Raw genomic sequence first — 14421 nt, 5'->3', positions numbered from 1 at the left:
TCTGTTTTGCCAGATGGGCTATGGGTGGATTCTTCTGGGGAAATGGTACAGGCTATGTGGAGGCAGGGGACAAAAATGGAAAACCTATTATGTTATTCCAGGAAAGAATTTATTGGACAAAAACAATGATTATATTTCAGAAAAATTGAAGATACATACATTTATTTTTAAAACATATATTTATATGATTTATTTCTAAATCTTACTCACTATGCCTTATGTCTCTGTAGGCTTCCATTGTATCTTGTTCTATGAGCCTTATTTTGGGTATGTAACTGCTCATCCTCCTTAGATAGCCAAATGCAGTTTACAAAGGAACGTGGTTTGAAATACAACAAAGCAAAACTTATCCTGCTTATTTGGACTCCCACCCAAAATTCAACTGGTTTTATTCTGCACCTTATTTATTGGCATTCCACTAGGAATTATTTATTATTTTACAGAAATGCTTTAATTTTTCACCCCTGTGAATAATCTGTGTTAACTAACTGTGTTAACTAACCCAATTCTCCCAGCTATGGTGGGCCAAATAGAGGGCGGGATTTTTTTTAAAAAAACTAGAGGTGAAAGAGAATCCCAAGCAATGAAAATTTCAGGCAAGTCTTATTATGTGATGTTTGTTTCACTTTTCACAGTTTGAACTGCTGGAATAACTGCATGATTTTAGAGTTGTTAATGGATAATTATGTTTGGATTGCTTATATAACTGCAACCCAAATTCTGTTAACAATCTGAGATATTATTATACAATATGATAACTGATACTGGAGAATTTGGAGGTATCTATAGAGTTATTAAAAACTAATTATGTTAATAAGCACACAGAAGTCAGTTTAATTTTGGTGTACAAGACTCTTGAGGAAAACAAAGCAGATATTAAATAAACATTCTGAATAGGAAACCTTCACTGCAGATTGCTGTTTCACTACATGAAATTTAGAAGAAAAGCATTATATAGTGGGTAGCTATTTCATGCTCTTAAAAGCATATAACTTTGGCAAATTAGCTTTATAAATGTTCTGCTTGGAAGACAATTTAATTGAATGATTACGTGTTCTGATATAATAGAATAAAAAGAGAGGGCAACAAAATTTAAGATTATTAAGATGAATATTAACCTCAGACAATAGAAACAAATGCGCTATGTCCAATTTGAAGAGATTTTTATCAAGATAGTAAACAATGAATTAATTTCAGATTTAATATCTTGGTACTTTTTTCCACAGGATGACTATAATGAAAAAAAGACAATTATAATCTGCAGAAATTGAGTCCAAACCTTCATGCATATAAAATACTGATCACTAATAGGTAAATTAACATCAGTAAAGACATTTCACAAAGTCTCTGGAATAAAAGAAATTAATGGTAAGATTTCTAAATGTCTTTTTATTTCTTTGTTTTTAAACATTTAAGTATTACCAGGAGCCATGGTGGCATCGTGGTTAAAATGGAGTATTGCAGGCTAACTTTTCCTATTGCCAGGAGTTTGAGCCTGATCAGCTCAAGGTTGACTCAGCCTTCCATTCTTCCAAGGTTGATAAAATGAGGATCGAGATTGTTGGGGCAATATGCTGACATTGTGAACTGCTCAGAGACTGCTGGAAAGCATTGTGGAGCATTGTATATAAGTCTAAGTGTTATTGTTATTTTTGAAAATGTGGGTAAGTGGTGTTCCACTTTGTTCAAAGAAATGCTGAGAACTCAGAATTCATAGATATGATATGCTGTGTCTTATTTTATGGTCAAATTCTCCTGGATGGAATAAAGTTTGCTTCCTCAATTTAAGCTATCACTTTCCTTCCTTCTGATTGTTGGAAAAAGGGATTTATTAATTGATTCTTACAATGTCTGATTTCTATTTGTTAAAAATATTGTACAATAGGGTAACAATGTATAATACTAATAATAGTATTAAAACTGACTAATGTTAAAAATGCTAATGAATACTTAAATTAAAGATAACCTGTAAATGAAGTTTTATTTTTCTTCTTTTAATAATATACCATTAAAGACATGTCCAGGAAAACATTATTTATTTATTGGTTTATTGATATGCTTTATATGCTGTTTTTTAGCCTAAAAGCTTGGACAAAGAAGAAAAAAATCAAACACACTTTATAAGCAGTAATTTCTGCAATCAAGATTCCAAGGAAAAGACACAACAATTTTAATTTAGTCGCTAGATTTCTACTGCTTTTTGTCTAGAAGCACACAGTAAAGCACAATCCACCAATTTTCCAATACCATCACAATCCTACATGGGTAGCAATAAGTTATTTCCAGTAATCTTCCATTATAAAAATGGACTCAAAATGTTCGTTGTTTTGTTTTTTGTAAATTTTGGACAGTATACAAAGCAATAGAATTGCAAAGAGGAAAGAAGGAAAAATGTGTGGTTTGTGCTTTTTGCTTCTTCAGTATAGGTGAGAGGTTTCAAATTTGTGTTGTCACAGCGGAGTCACATGACATGCTGGGATTTTTTTTTCCCTTTCACTAAACCAGTTTGGGTGGGGCCAGCACATGACGCATCCAGCCCTCAGGTTTCAGTCATTATCCCCATATCCATGATAAATTATCTCATGGACACCAGACACACCTCTTACTTTGGTTGTGTTGCTCAATTCTCCATTGTGGTGGAGATAGCATTCAGGATTGGCTAATCAGTCACCTCTTGCTGATTGGACTGAGTCTGTCAAGTCTTTGAAGACACTCCTTCTGTTGCTAGGGTCCTCCCAGAAATTGATTCAGTCAGCTAGTTGGATGATGTGTTAATTCTGCTCCTACAAATATTCAAATTTAAAAGCAAAGAACTTCCAAAATTAGAGAAAAATACAATCCTGAATTCTATCTTCAACTAAGAACCAATCTACCCATTCACCAGATGTCAAAGACATCTCAGTCAGGGCTTCAGCCTAGCCCGTCATTCGAAGGATTGGCTGAGGGCCGATGTGCAATGTAAAGGTATTTTAGGGGAGATGTATAGAAATATCATCCACAATGTTACCCTGCGTTTGGCTTGGGAGGACTTTTGGTGCCTTAAACGGTTGCCTCAGAAGCCTTTATTATCATGGCTATGAGTAAAGAGGGTAGAAGAACAGCCACAACAGTAAAAGGCCAGCACTGCAGTAAAAAAACCAAGGCTGTAACATCCGAGAAAGCCAAAATTAGCATCGGGGGACAAGATGGTGGATTCCCAACAGACCATTAGCCATGCAAATCAGAGAGTGGAGGAGATGGCTCTCAGGCCATCACACTCTCTCAGCCCTACAGACTCAGATCAATCACTCTGAAAGCCCAAGCCAAGGGATAGAGCTGCAGGAGCTTGAAATAGCTCCAAGGCAGCTGAGTATGATGAAAGGTGCAGAGACAAGGCTCTAGACAAATTGTGGGCTAGGGGACAGGAAGAGGTCCAAAAGAAAGTAAAAATGGCACCCACTGGCTCAGATTCCCACCAAAATGAGGAGCGACCATTAGGCATTTGCACAATGACAGGAGTGTAGTAACCAAAATGGCAACAGGGGGAACTGAAGAGCAGGATTTCATGCAGGAATCCCTGGAAGGATCGGAAATAAAAAACTTCTTCTCAGTCTGCCCAGCAACACGACAATTTCCTATGACAGCCCAGAGATCCAGTCTGGCCAGTTTGGCCACATTTACTCTCATGTCAGCTGGATTTAGACCAGTTGTGGTACAAGAGTCTAATTTCCAATTTAATATGCAGGCTCTTTTAACTGAGGCAGTTAAGCAAGGGGTGTCAGCAGCCCTGAAGCAGTCCAGGCATTCCTCCTCTGAGGCTCCAACGTCTTCATCCTCTAAACATAGCAGGAGACATAGGTCTCATTATGAGGATGATCTTTCCATGCACCCAGGGTCGGCCTCATATGCTTCTGCAGAAAGTTCACAATCCAACCCACCTGACATGGGACAACTGATGGACAGAAATTATTCAGATGATGAAGGCCTGACAGATTGTGACCAAATTTCAATACCAGACCTATTCCAACTGGCCATATTCAAGACACTCCTCTTTAAGGCAAAGAATGCTACAGGGCAAGGCATGGCACCTGAACCGCATGAGCCAGCAGATCCTTCGGAAGACCCCAACGACCCATTGTTTTCGGAGAAAATGATAATAGCAGATGTCATCCTTGCACCAAAGATGTTCACCAAAGCTATCCAAAAGCAGTAGTCAACTCTTGGATTGAGTCCTAGTCCCTCCTCTCTGGACAGAAAGCTGTACAAGGTGGGATCTGATCTCTCCAAAACCCTGGAAGTGCCCACTGTTGATGCCCCAGTTGCAGCCCTTGAAGCCAACACTGATATTCCTGGGGAGCCTGAGGACTTGCTGAAGGCACAGGACAAAAGGGCTGAACAAATGTTGCAGAGAATGCACATGTCAGCAGCAGGAGCAGTGAGGGCCTCCACAGCCGCATCTTTTTTCAACAGGGCCTCTCTCATCTGGCTTCAAGAGCTGTTAGAGATAATTGCACTGGATGATGTCAGGTCTCACCAGCACACCAACAAACTCCTAGCAGCGGTGGAGTTGTCCCTAATGTCCCACTCAGTGCAGCCAGATTTGCCTCTAAGCCAATAGGTGGGACTCTAGCCTCTCACCGCCTGTTCTGCTCAGGCAATGGCAGGCTGATGTGAGACACAAGTGGAAATTGGCCACTACCCCCTTTAAGGGGGACAAATTATTTGGAGAGGCTCTGGACAAGGTGCTGGTGGACTCCAAGTACAAGGAGATGGTCTTACCATCCAGATCCAGAAGGGGTGAATTCCGATCAACACCCTAAGTCAGACATCCCTTCTACAGGGCTCCCAAAAATGGAGAGGGAGGTTTCCTAGACCCCAGAAGTCTTTCAACCCCAGGCAAGGTCAACCCCAAGACAGGACAGGTAGAACTTGCCAGTTTAATAACAAGCGGCTTTTTTGAGGGGCTGGGGGGGTCATCCCTTCTAACGCCCCAGATAAATTGGATATTAACCCTCCCATTGGGGGACGTCTGGCCTTGTTTGCCAGGCATTGGGAAGAAGTAACAACAGACTCCTGGGTCCTGGAGATGGTCCACTTGGGCCTTTCTATAGAGTTCCTCTCTATACCCCTGAAGTTTATTTGCTGTCCTGTCTCTAAGAACAGAGAGAGAAAGGTCCTTATGGAAACAGCTATTCAGCACCTGCTGGAAATCCAGGCTATTCAGCTGGTGCCTGGGAACCAACAGGGCATGGGATTTTATTCTATCTTGTTTGTAATCCCTAAAGCCTCGGGGGGATGGAGGGCAATTCTGGACTTGAAGCATCTTAACCACCAGGTGAAATACAGGCAATTTAAAAGGCATTCTCTCCAGTCAATTCTGGAGGGAATTAGGAAGGGGGATTTCCTGACCTCCATTGATTTAACTGAGGCCTATCTTCATGTCCCCATTCTCCTGGCCCACAGACAATTCCTCAGGTTCTGCTATAATGGGAGACATTATTAAGGAATTCCTTGCCCTTTGGGCTTTCAAAACTGTTTGTAGCCCTGGCAACCCATTTTAGGGCCATTCAAGTAAGAGTTCAGTGTTACCTGGATGATATATTGGTCCAGTCATCCTCCCCACCTTGAGCAACAGAGGATTTGGAAATCACCATTCAGGTGCTCCAAGAGCATGGCTTCTCTATCAACAAGGCCAAAAACCATTTCATTCCCACCAATTCTCTACTCCATCTGGGAGCTGTAATAGATACCATTTCCTGCAAGGTGTCCTTACCCCAGGAACGTCAGGAAAGTATCAGGGAGTTAATCGGGCAAGTAAAATTTAAACATAACTTTTCCCTGGCTAAGCTTTCCAAGTTCCTGGGGAAAATGATATCATGCCTTAATATTATACCCTGGGCTAGGTTGCATGCTAGAGCACTCCAATGGTTTCTTCTCCCTTATCAGAAGACAGGTAAGAGTTGTTCCCTTCTACAGGTCAGATTAACTCTGCAGGTGTTTAGATTCTTACAATGGTGGTCATCTGAGGCCCTTTCCCTGGGTTTCTTATTCAAGGAACCTGGCAGGTTAGTACTGACCACAGGTTTGCAGTTCCAGGGGCAGAGGAAATGAATGCTTTACATGGCCCTTGGCCAAGGGAGCTCATTTATGCCTTTCCACCTCTTCCCCTGATCCTGAGGATGATCCAGAAACTGTTGGCAGAAAGAGCAGAACTTATCCTTGTAGCCCCTCATTGGCCCAGAAGGCCATGGTTTGTGCATGTAGTAAAACTTTCCATCTCCAGACCTTGGAGGATACCAAAGGACAGAGTGTTGCTCAGCCAGAGGTCAGTATTGCATCTAGAGCCCCAGTAGCTTCAGTTGGCCACCTGAAGATTGATCCAGGACAATTATTCCTACAGAGTAACAAGAACCATCCAGGCCTCCAGGAGACCCTCCACCAACTGCATCCATGATGAACCTGGAAGGCTTTCAGAAAATGGTGTTCTAAGTCTGACACTGACCCTTCTGAGGCCTTGATTGCCCTGGTACTGGAATTCCTCCAAAAGGATCTAGACAAGGGAATTTCAACTAACACATTGCGGAGGCAGGTTGCATCCTTGTCCTGTGTTCTATCCTTGGTGGGAGTGGAATCTTTGTCTAGACATCCCATGGTGTGCAGGTTTCTGAAGGGTGCTACAAACCTGAGGCCTCCAGTGGTTCATCAATATCTGACATGGGACCTCTCTAAAGTACTGCAGTCACTGACTGAGGCCCCATTTGAATCCACTTTCTTGCAATATTTGTCTTGCAAGGTGGCCTTCCTGGTAGGAATTACCTCTGCCAGAAGGATTCCAGCTTTGGCAGCTTCATCTGTCAGGAACGAACTTTGTGTGTTTCATACCGAGTTGTGTTAAGACTAGACTCTTCATTTGTGCCAAAGGTGAACTTGTGGTTTCACAGAGCCCAGGAACTAATCTTACTTGATTTTTGCCTACCTCCTGTGCATGCATTAGAAAGAAGCTGGCACACTCTGGGATTTCTGGTTTGAGCTTCTTTGGTGACAGACCGAAACCTCATTTCTGTGAAGCTTCGATCTGTACTTGCTGCTGGAGTGCCCTGAGCCAGCTGGTTTCGGGGCTAAGCCACCCTGTAGAGGTGGTGAAGAGGGGGGAGACTACCTGCAGGGTAGAGGAGAGCCGCATCTCTCCTCCACAGCTGGCCATTACTCCCTTTCCCAAAGGCGGTTGTAGCAGTGGTCAGAAATGGCCACCACAAAGAAGAACTTGACCGGAAAAGAATGTGCAGGAGTAAGATAAGAAGAGAAAGTTTTGGTTGACCAGGTCAAACAGCAAAAGCAACAAATAAGGTACCCTGGAATTGATACTATTAAAAAAAAAGAACAATAACATTGTCCCCTAAGAAGATTTTTAAGCTGTGAAGGAGAGAGAAAAGGGAAAATATTTGTTTTTTTTTCTCCTTTTCCTATACTGATAGCTAAGAGACTTAAGCAAGAAATTGGAAAAAATTCACTTTGACATTAACAGGCATTTAATGCTGAAAATAAAAAGTCAAAGGGATAATAAAGATTTCTGGATAATCAAAAGCTTTTGAAAACAGGAAAGGAGAGAAAAAAAATAAAAGGGCAGGATCTGGAAGGGAGGAGACTGCATGGAATTAAAAAGAACTTACAGCAAAATCTCAACAAGACTTCCAAAAGATACATTTTAACTGAAATATCGCAACAAAAACCCCAGGAAGAGAAAGTCGAAAAAGAAATAAGAAGAAATAATTTGAGACTATTTGGATTACTTGATGATTTCTGGAATTTTGGTTATTATATTTGAATGACTAAAATCAATTGGGTGGTTGTTTAAAACTGTTTAAATTAGCTCCACTTTTAGAAGAACTGAAAATGGAACTTAAAAATTACAAAGAAAATGCACAAGAAGGGAGAGGTTCTTTTGACTTCGTATTTCAGTTTTTAGAAATGGAGATTTGGAATTATGAGAAACAACAAGAAATGCCTGCAGAACAAGAAGATTGCAACAAAGAAGAAGCCATCTTTAATGAACAAGTAATCTTAGGTGGGAGAAAAAAGGAAAGCGGGGAAAGAGAATGGAAAGTTTAAGACTGGGAAAAACAACTCCCCCCAAAAAGAGTGAAAATAAGTATAAAATCAGAAAGCAACAGAAGAGGGAAATGCAGAAGAGAGAATTAGAAGTAGAGAGACAAGGGGGTAAAAGGGAGGAGAAGATGAGAGGGAAGAAAGAAAGGAAAAGAAGTTATAAAGGACAGAAACAAAATATAGAGAAACAGGGCCTATTTAGAGATAATGGGTGAAAATTTAATGGAAAAAAGGATTCTGCAAAGATACATAAGATAGTGTTGTTATTTAGAAACAGAAATAATTTTAGAAAATAGTAAACAATGTATGATTAAAATGTTTGATAAAATAGCTATCATAATTCAGTGGAATGCTTGTCAATAAATAAATGTAACAAAATGAATATTTAATGATTTACAAAACATATGTGAAGAGAAATAAGGGAAAAATTAATTATGGAGATTATATGTGTCTTTAAGGAAGTATGATATTTAATTGAAAAGAAATGTTATAGATGTTAAGATTTTAATAATTATTAATGATAGAACTGAATTGGAATGGAATGAGGGTTTATAATTACATATATTTATAATTTTTTTTAAGAATATAGTGTGTATTATAAGAATGTACCAGCAGAATTCGATTGGAAGTTATGTATTATGTATTATATTGAAGGTCATAAATTTAAGGTATATATTGAAGTTTAAATAAGAGTTGAATGGTTGTAATTAAAAGATATAAAAGTGTCATTCTCCAATCAGTAACTACAGAAGAAAATTTGCTTAATGAGAAAAGATAATATGAAATTGAAACAGAACAGACAAAAGTATAAATATAATGATTTGAATTGAGATGCGATAATCAAAATAACATTGAGAAAATTAAAAGAGGGGAAAAACTACATAGAAAATGTAGAATAGTAGATATGGACTAGAATACAAAAAGGAGCATGAAATTGGGTTTTGTGTCTGTATAAAAAAGTTCAACCCGGGACCATGCTATTTTCAAAAAAGATGTTTTATTTGTATTTTGTATGTGTGAAAACCCAAATAAAACTTTATTTAAAAAAAAGAAAGAAAGAAAGAAGCTGGCACACTCTGGATGTTCACAGAGCCTTGCAGATTTATGTTAAGTGGACATCATCCTTCAGAAGGTCTGAATCCCACTTTGTTTCCTTTCAACCTTCTACTATGGGCTGCAAGGTTACTCCAACAACTTTGGGGAGATGGATAAGACTGTGCATATCCAAGGTCTACCAAACTCAAGGACTTGCGGTTTCTCTAAGGATAACAGCACTCTCAATGAGAAGTGTGGCTGCGTCGGTGGTGTGGGCCACTCAGGCCTCTCTGGAGGAGGTTTGCAGGGCGGCAACCTGGGCCTCACCTTCTCTGTTCATCAGACGCTATAAGCTGGACTCTTTTGCTTCTGCTGAGGCAGTTTCTGGACAGACAGTTCTTCAAAAGGTCCACCCTGCTTAGGGGATTTGGACCGCACTAGGCCCAGCCATAGGACAGCCAGTTTTGGTACATCCCAATCCTGAATGCTATCTCCACCACAATGGAGAAGGGTTGTTGATTCTCACCTGAAACGTCCTTTCTCTTTGAGTGGAGATAGCATTCAGACCGACCCTGTTTTAGAATATTCTGAATCTAATGGAGCATGTTATTGTTACAGAAGACACATCAGTCTGTCAATATTCCTTTACCAATTTCTGGGAGGTCCCTAGCAACAGAGGGAGTGTCTTCAAAAACTTGACAGACTCAGTCCAATCAGCAAGAGGTGACTGATTACCCAATCTGAATGCTGTCTCCACCCAGAGAAAGGTCGTATCAGGTGAGAACCAACGACCCTTCTTTCTCTTTCTCTCCTTTGAAACCTCCGATTTCTTCCTTTTGACTGCCATGGCATATGATCGGTATGTTGCCATTGTGATCCACTGCACTGTAAGATGGTGATGAATTGGAAAGCCTGCACTGAAATGATGAATGTGATTTGGACTGCCAGTCTTCTCTATGCAATTTCACATACCACTGGAACCTTTTTTTTTTAAACAAATTTTATTAGTTTTTAAAGACAAACAAAACATAAAACATAAGAACATAAAACCTCTTTTCTGAAAGCTACTTGTAAATTTTAACAAGGCAAATAAAACATCATTTTATGCAGCATTAACACATTTCCATATAAACACATACATATCTTTTTCAAATTTCTCATTATTTCTCCCTTTACTTTTATTCAATTATATTTCTTTTCTATATTTGTCTATTTTATATGCTTTTATTCATTATACTCACATTTTCATTTGTCTTGTTTACAAATATTCTCTTCTAAACATTCCTCCAAGGTTTTATTAATTTTTAATCAAACATAAACACATGAAAACACAAAACATAGAAACATAAAACTTCTTTTTGGAAAGTGGCTTAACCCCGGGTTACATCTTTTTGTACAGACCTAAATCAAATTCATGCACATCTTATATACCATTACTTATCTTATTTACCATTCTATGTTTTCTATATAACTTCTCCCCTCTTTTCACTCTCTTAATTCTATTTTATTTATTTCATCTTAATTTAAATCATTATTCTTGAATCTTTTGCCCATTCTTTTCCAATTATCTATTTATCTCTTCTCTTTAACACAAAATTTCTCCTGTAATCACTAACTGAAGTATGCCTTTCTATCTTTCCCCAAAATTTACACTTAAAATAATACATAATTTCCATTCTGATTCTGCTTAGAACACTCTGCATACTACATTTTAAAATAAGAAAACAACAAACCTATAATACAGTTAAATATATAATTTCCATTTTGATTCTGCTTAATACGTTTTAGATACTACCTTGTAAAATAAGAAAAAAAAATGACAAGTTTATAATGACATTAAAACAATAGCAAATTAAACTCTATCATTAAATCTTAGACATTTTACACATTCCCTTAAATATTATTAAATATTAAAATCTATCATTAAATCTTAAGCATTTTGATATTTTAACATTTTATTAGATCTTATAATATTCCAATGTTCTATTTTAAATACAAATACCACAATACAATCTTGTGTACTTTTGCAGAATCTCTTTTTAATTGTACTTTACCCTTTGTCTCTAAAAAAAAAATCTGCTTTTTTTCATCTTTTTTCAAGCCTTTATGACTTCTTTTCCCTTTTTCCCTTCCTTTCTTATCCAATCTGGCCTTTTTACACCCCCCCTCTTAACCTCCGCCTTTTTAACCTCCCCTCTCTGTTGTATTCCTCTTTTCTGTTGCTTTCTGACATTGTATCAATTTTTCACCTTATTTTTCTCTTTCTTGATTGTTTTTTGGAGTCTTAAATTCTCCATTTTCCTTCCCCTCTTCCTCCCTTCTTTCTTGGCTAAAGTTATTTGTCCATTAAAGATGGCTTCTTCTTCTTCTTCTTCTTCTTCTTCTTCTTCTTCTTCTTCTTCTTCTTCTTCTTCTTCTTCTTCTTCTTCTTCTTCTTCTTCTTCTTCTTCTTCTTCTTCTTCTTCTTCTTCTTCTTCTTCTTCTTCTTCTATTTGCCAGTAGCTAGAAATTGCCATTTCTAAGAAATGAAAAACAGATCCAAAAGAGCCCTTGCCTTCTTGTTCCTCTTCTTTTAATTTTTCAAATTCCATTTTTAATTCTTCTACAGATAATGCCATTGTAAGGTTTTTCTTCTTCTTCTCTCTCTCTCTCTTTTTTTTAAAACAACCGAAATGTTTTTAATCTTAGAGTAGTTTCCAAAAGTTCCAAAGTCATCAAGCAATCCAAACAAACACAAAATGTCTCATTTAGTACCTTCTTCTCTTTACACTTTCTCCTCCTGGGGCAATATCAATTACAAAGTTCCAAAATATATTTTTGAAGTCTTATTGCAGTTAATTTCTAATCTTATAAATTCCAAGCCATGTCCTCCAGCAAGATCTTAAGTTTTTTTTTTTTACCTCTCCCTTCCCACTTATAGCAAAAAACTTTGGATTTTTACTTTCTGTGTCAAAGCAGGTTTTTCAATATCCATTTGCTATCTCCGTAAGGAAGGAGAGTGAACTTTCCCTTTTAACATTCATTCGCCGCTTTCACAGTCTCCTTTGGAAACAATATATCATTCAAAAAAAAATTTTAATTCCAGGGTATTTAGATATATCTTAGAGTCCCGGTTCAGCCAAAGAACTTTCACTCTCTGACACTTCCTCCTGCATGATCTTGTCCAGCTGAAGGTTTCTTTGTGGAGGCCATTGCTGACAGCTGCTCCACCGCCTTAGGAAAAAGAAGTCTAGCTGGCTGGGGAAAGGGGTTGCAATATCCCCAGACCCCTGCCTGGATCTCCTCTGTCTTCCGTTACATCTACAGCCTCCAAACCCGACTGGATCGGAGGCACTTCAGCAGCGAGCGCAGCAGGAACCGCGTACGATCACGGATTTTTGCCACCGCCAAAGCCTGCAACCAGAAGTTTTCCTGGAACCTTTTCTGTCCCTTTTGTTCTAATGCTGTCAACCAATTTTTCTGTGACATTCCACAGTTGCTAAAACTATCCTGCTCTGCCTTCAATGTACTTGAGGTTGGAGTTCGTGTGGTCCGTGTCATTGCAGGAATTGGTTGTTTTATTTTTATTATTGTATCTTATGTCATGATATTCAAAGCAATTTTGAGAATCCCTGCTGAATAAGGGGAGGGGGGGCAAAAGCCTTATCAACCTATATTCCACACCTTGTTGTAGTGTCTACATTAGTTTTAAGTGTATTCTTTGCCTATCTGAGACCTCCCTCTAATACCTCAACTTACTTAGATTTTGGGTTGACCGTTCTTCCACCCCTGTTCAATCCCATTATCTATAGCATGAGAAACAGGACTATCAAGTCTGTCCTTTGTAAGATCCTAAAATTATGACTTTTTAAAATGTACTTAATGTTGTTTCTGTTCTTATAAATTACAGTTTTGCATTTTTCTTTCTATCCTTTTGTTTCTATGAAGTTATATGTTTTAAAGGGAATGTAGTTGGGATGAAGACAAATCCAATCTCTCAAATCAAAACTATGGTAGAAATATATATATTTCTATAAAGCCTTTCATTCAGTAGTACACAACAAACTACTCCTAAAACTAAAATCTTATGGTATCTCTGGACAACTGCATAACTGGATAGAAGCATTCCTGTCAAACAGACAACAAATCAAAATTGGAAGCATCCTATCAAATTCTGTACCTGTCAACAGTGGTGTCCCCCAAGGCAGTGTTCTAGGACCAACTCTCTTCATAGTCTACATAAATGACCTCTGCGATCATATTAAGAGCAACTGCATCCTCTTTGCTCATTATGTAAAGCTATTCAACACCACAGACAATACTGCTACCCTTCAAAAAGACCTTGACTATGTATCAGAATGGTCAAACAAATGGCAACTTCAAATCTCAACAAATAAATGCTCTGTCCTACATATTGGCAAAAAAATAAGAAAATAAAATACAGGCTGAATAGTCAAGACCTTGTTGAAGATCCAAACTCTGTCAAGGACCTTGCAGTCCTCATGTCTAATGATCTAAGTGCTAGAGCCCACTGTAATTACACAGCCAAAAAGGCATTAAGAGTTGTTAACCTAATCCTACATAGCTTTTTCTCTGGTAAAATCACACTACTAACTTGAGCACACAAAACATTTGCTAGACCAATACTTGAATACAGCTCATCAGTCAGGAACCCACATTACGTATCTGATATTAGCACAGTTGAGAAAGTCCAGAAATATTTCACAAGAAGAGTTCTTCTCTCCTCTACTCATTGTAGAATACCTTATGCCACCAGACTTGAAATTCTAGACCTAGAAAACCTTGAACTATGCCATCTTCGGTCTGATCTAAGTATGATATATAAAATCATACATTGCAATGACTTACCTGTCAATGAATATTCCACTTCAACCATAACAACACAAGAGCACACAATAGATACAAACTCAAGGTTAACTGCACCAAACTTGATTGCAGGAAATACGACTTCAGCAACAGAGTGGTCAATGTCTGGAATACTCTACCTGACTCTGTGGTTTCTTCCCCAAACCCCCCAAAATTTAACTTTAGACTGTCTACTATTGACCTTACTCCTTTGCTAAGAGATCTGTAGGGGGCATGCATAAGCGCACCAACGTGCCTACTGTCCCTGTCCTATTGTTTCTTTTATTTTTCTTATATGTACCCATTTCATGTATTCGTAACTATATATATACTTATACCTATTATCTTGTAAGCAATTGACAAATCAAAAGAAATAAAATAAAAATAAATAAATAAACTCAAGAAGTTATACTCAGAAAATATCTTGAATTCATAATTATTGTTAATGCACTTTTC

The 14421-nt window shown here is 38.2% G+C and overlaps 1 pseudogene; it reads left to right on the top strand.

Annotated features, from left to right (window-relative positions):
* Window positions 1-9965: 9965 nt before the first annotated feature.
* On the top strand, window positions 9966-12963 carry LOC113448557 (olfactory receptor 14A2-like; annotated as a pseudogene).
* The last annotated feature ends 1458 nt before the right edge of the window (window positions 12964-14421 follow it).

The sequence above is a fragment of the Pseudonaja textilis genome, chromosome Z, assembly GCF_049901715.1.
Source record: "Pseudonaja textilis isolate UNSWEBS1 chromosome Z, rPseTex1.2, whole genome shotgun sequence".
NCBI classification, from domain to species: domain Eukaryota; kingdom Metazoa; phylum Chordata; class Lepidosauria; order Squamata; family Elapidae; genus Pseudonaja; species Pseudonaja textilis.
The sequence above is the reverse complement of the archived record's forward strand: the minus strand, read 5'-3'. Positions and strand labels throughout refer to the sequence as shown.